This window comes from Salvelinus namaycush, chromosome 33 (genome assembly GCF_016432855.1).
Source record: "Salvelinus namaycush isolate Seneca chromosome 33, SaNama_1.0, whole genome shotgun sequence".
In the NCBI taxonomy this organism is placed as follows: Eukaryota; Metazoa; Chordata; class Actinopteri; order Salmoniformes; family Salmonidae; genus Salvelinus; species Salvelinus namaycush.
In genome coordinates this window covers 14,106,699-14,112,202 of record NC_052339.1, presented here as the reverse complement: position 1 = coordinate 14,112,202, position 5,504 = coordinate 14,106,699, and positions in this window count along the sequence as shown.

The following is a 5,504-nucleotide window of genomic DNA, read 5'->3' as shown; positions in this document are numbered from 1 at the left end:
CCTTGAAGAATACACTGATTTGTGTAAGCCCAACAGGTGTGGTATCCCAGAAACAGCATCTCTTTGGTATAAAAGTACCATGGACTTGCAACGAAGGGCATCACAAAACCCTCATCTAAATCAGGGAACGAGAACAAGACGCAGCATCTTACTGTTGAGAAAGGACATCTACTCTGAGGTAACGTTCACTTATTTTTTTGTGCATTCTGTTGATGATAGAAAAACGTAACATTTTAGGACACAATTATTATAATCTTGAATGGATCTGACCATTCTGGATGATAGATACACTACATAACTAGAAGTATGTGGACATCTGCTCGTGGAACATCTCATCCCAAAATCATGGGCATTAATATGGAGTTGGTCCCCCCACTTCTAAGTTTGAGTTAATTTTTTTATTAAAACTTCTTGTCAATAGGGGGGCGCTGTTTTCACTTTGGAAAAAATCGTGCCCAAATGAAACGGCCTCGTACTCTTTTCTAGATCATACAATATGCATATTAGTATTACTATTGGATAGAAAACACTCAGAAGTTTCTAAAACTGTTTGAATTATGTCTGTGAGTTAAACAGAACTCATTTTGCAGCAAACTTCCATGCAGGAAGTGAAAAATCTGAAAACGAGGCTCTGTTTCAGGGCCTGCCTATTCAATTGCCTTATATTTATCGATATGCATGCACTTCATACGCCTTCCACTAGATGTCAACAGGCAATGGAAGGTGGAATGGGGTGTCTAGCTTGATCTGAGGCTGAACAAGAGATTTTGGAGTGGCAGGTCAGGAATTTTCTTTGTCTACCAAGGCGCGCCGCGGAGCTCGACATTGGCTTCTGAAAAGCGTTATGTATACACGGCGAATATCTCCGGCTTTGATTTTATTTGATACATGTGATAATAACATCATAAAGCAGGTTTTTTCAACCGAGTTTTATCAGTTTATTCAACGTTTATTGGGACTTTTGGAATTTTCCGTTCTTTGCGCCAAGAGTTGATGGGCATGTTCGCGCCACATGGCTAGCCAAGGTTGCTAATTCGACAGAAGAAATGGACATTCTAAAACCAAACATCGATTTATTCTGGACCAAGGACTCCATGTACAACATTCTGATGGAAGCTCAACAAAAGTAAGAAAACATTTATGATGTTATTTCGTATTTCTGTGTAAAATGTTGAGTCCTATTCTCCGCCGTTTTGGTGAGCGCTGTCTCGCAATAACGCAAGCTGTATGTTATGGTAAAGTTATTTTAAAAAATCTAACACAGCGGTTGCATTAAGAACCAGTGTATCTTTCATTTGCCATACAACAAGTATTTTTATGTAAAGTTTATGAGTTCTTTGGTCAGATTAGGTGAGTGTCCAAAATATCTCTGGAGATTCTGGTGAATCGATGCTACGTATTCACAATGTATAATCAGGATTTGTAGCTCTAAATATGCACATTTTCGAACAAAACATAATTGTATTGTATAACATGATGTTATAAGACTGTCATCTGATGAATTTCTTCAAGGTTAGTGATTCATTTTATTTATTTTGCTGGTTTTTGCGAAAGCTACCTTTTGCGGTGAATAAATGCATTTGTGTGTTTGGCTATTGTGGTAAGCTAATATAATTCTATATTGTGTTTTCGCTGTAAAACACTTAAAAAATCAGAAATATTGTCTGGATTCACAAGATGTTTATCTTTCATTTGCTGTACACCATGTATTTTTCATAAATGTTTTATGAGTATTTAGGTATTTCACGTTGCTCTCTGTAATTATTCTGGCTGCTTTGGTGATATTTTTGATGGTAGCTGCAATGTAAAACTATGATTTATACCTCAAATATGCACATTTTCGAACAAAACATAAATGTATTGTATAACATGTTATAAGACTGTCATCTGATGAAGTTGTTTCTTGGTTAGTGACTAATTTTATCTCTATTTTGTCAGTTTTGTGAAAGCTACCTATGCGGTAGAAACATGGTGAAAATATGCAGTTGTGTGTTTGGCTATTGTGGTTAGCTAATAGAAATACATAGTGTTTACGCTGTAAAACATTTTAAAATTCGGAAATGATGGCTGGATTCACAAGCTGTTTATCTTTCATTTGCTGTATTGGACTTGTGATTTCATGAAAATTATATTATATGATATCTCTGTCCCGTTAGGCTAGGCTATGCTAGTCAGCTTTTTTGATGAGGAGGATCCCGGATCCGGGAGAGAGAAGTGGTAGAGGTTTTAATCAACATTTTAGTTAAAGTGCCCATTTTAGCCAGCCGACGAATTTTCAACTGCAGTCCTTGGGCAGGTTATTAAAAACAATTACAGCAACAAAACAGACAAACAATGAGCAGTGAGCACATGCAGAGCAACATAGGACAAGCAACACGTAACATGCAGACAGAGCAACATAGGACAAGAAACATGTAGCATGCAGACAGAGCAATAGCACCAAAAGCAACACGTAACATGCAGACAGAGCAACATAGGACAAGAAACATGTAGCATGCAGACAGAGCAATAGCACCAAAAGCAACAAAACTAAATTCATTAAAGCAACAATGTTTCCACACCTCACAAGCTACAGACAACATGGAAAGCGGCAATACACAGCTGGTCTGATCCTGTCCCGGAGCTCTACGGACAATTCCTTCAACCTCATGGCTTGGCTTGGTTTTTGCTCTGACGTGCACTGTCAACTGTGGGACCTTATATAGACAGGTGTGTGCCTTTCCAAATCATGTCCAATCAAGTGATTTACCACAGGTGGACTCCAATCAAGTTGAAGAAACATCTCAAAGATGATCACTGGAAACAGGATGCACCTAAGCTCAATTTCGAGTCTCATAGCAAAGCGTCAATACTTATGTAAATGCAATATTTCATTTTTTTTTTAAATGATAAATTAGCAAACATTTCTAAAAACCAGTTTTTTCTTTGTCATTATGGGGTATTGTGTGTAATCAATTTTAGAATAAGGCTGTAATGTAACAAAATGTGGAAAAAGTAAATGGGTCTGAATACTTTCTGAATGCACTGTATAGTGTATCAGTGTATCTTATTAAAATTATGTCTAAATACACCTTTATTTCTCTTATTCCAGGGATCATGTGTTGGATAAGAGTTGCTGTCATCTGTGTTCTGATAAGCCTGGTGAAGGCTCAGAAAGAGTGCTTTAAACGTGTTGTATGGAGCGATCTACTGCACAGCTTAAACATCTTGGTAAATATCCTATACAATGCAGGTATATAAAATACAATGACATATTTAAAAATAACCATACATAACCTTTCCACAAAACATTTTTCAATATCCTTTCCACATCCATGTGACAATATGCTATGTTCTGTACATCTCATCAGTGCAAAGACATCTCCTATGAGTGTGAGCATCACCACAATAAGGCCAGACTCTGTGATCCTCAGCTGATGCTCGGTCAGGTAAAAGAAACAGGTTGACATTCTCATCAAATAGTCAATCACTTTCCATGTATATGATGTTGATCTCTGTAATAAAATGCGGGATCACTGAAATTCACCTGCTCCCTAGATGCCTATTAGTCTGAATCCAACTTCAATTGCTAGGTTTTATCATTGTTGTGAGCAATTGAGTTTGGATCCAGATTGATGTGTTTGATAGCATGCTAACATAATTAAATCAGGGAGATACAGAGTTTGAAGTGCCTCTCTATTTTCAACAGATGGAACACAAAGAAGTAGTTCTGGCTGACATCATGAAGAAGGCTGTGACCATGTATGAGAAAAGCCCTCAGTTTGACAACTTCAGGGAACAATTGGCAATGTCGCAACATAGGCTACCATCTTGTGTGAGTGGTTACAACAAGCTTTCGCCTGTATTGCTAATATCATCTTCACATTTTAGTTTTCCACGTGTGTTTTTTTATTTACTTATAGCTCATATTTATTCCGACCATAGGCAGTGGCACACCTCCATTCAAATGCTGACCATGAGCCAGTGACTACATGCTTTAACAAACTGGAGAATTTCCTCCATCACAAAAAGGTCAGTGTCACAATATTACAAGTGGTACGATGGTTTATAGACTGAATGCAATATGTGATGACAACGTGCCGTAAATGTCAAATTAAGCTGATTATAAACTGTTATATCTTATTCAGGCTCATCTACAGTGTGCTTGGGACATTTTTCCACATCACAGTCAGAGAAATCCTTCAGAGACTTGAGAACCACACCGTCAGAGGACTACGACAAAGATGATGATAGAATCATTTTGTTCATTACAGCAACATTGAAAAAAGATTGCTTTGAATTTGAATGAATCTGTATTGTTTTATTGGGGGAAAATACATGCGTTAGGGCCTATTTATCAAATGAAAATACACGGATTTAAATGTTGGAAGTAGGCAATCATTTACTGGAGTTTGTTATGAAACTGTAACTTTTATGTTCTTTGATATCCTTGTTAGTTTGTGCATTGGGCCACCAGATGGCAACAATGCATATTGAACAAACATCCCACTAGAGGGTGCAAATATTTTGCCAAATTTATCACATACATGTTTTTATAGTGGCATGAATGTTGTCTTACTTCATATAGAATAATATACAATATCCGAATGGCAGTTTAAACTGGTCAGTGTAGAAATATGAGGCTTCATTTCAAACTGCAAAGCCACCTTGATGGACTGCATCACATAGATCTACCTTTCTATGACGGGTTTGGGGGCACCACTACAAATAAATAACACACACACACACATGCACACGCACGCACGCACACACACACACACACACACACACACACACACACACACACACACACACACACACACACACACACACACACACACACACACACACACACACACATACAGTACACACACTTGGTAGAGATAATGTGAGAGAAGGTAAGATACAGTGTGTCCCCACTGTAAAAAGTACTGCTCCATATTCCCTAAAAATGTGATTTTACACACAGACACACACACACACACACACACACACACACACACACACACACACACACACACACACACACACACACACACACACACACACACACACACATACAGAGGGAGAGAGACAGAGAGAGAGTCAGGCAATCTGAATGTAAATACCAGTGGTAGCTTTTAAATATGAAAGCATCTCAGGTATCTGCAGAGTAGGTTGATTTTTTTGCACAACAGTTTTGAGTTTTCAATTATATAGATCCTATACAATGCACCGAACTCATGAAGTGGCCTGTCTTTTATGGTCAGCCTTTATGCATTCAATGTTAGCAGCCATTAAAATGTGATTAGGCCTATTCAATGTACTGCCACATACAGTAGTTTACAGTCAGGTTGGCCTACTCACGTACTGATCATAGGTACCTCCCATTTCATCACCTAATCTGCCCACCCACAAGTCTCCGATTGGTCCAAGCACGGAAAGGTCTACGTGAAGCGAAAGTTCATTTGCTGACGATTATGTCAATTTATCGCCAACTTGTACTCTATGCAAATCGCTTTCTAGCGTACATGCGGAACAGACAG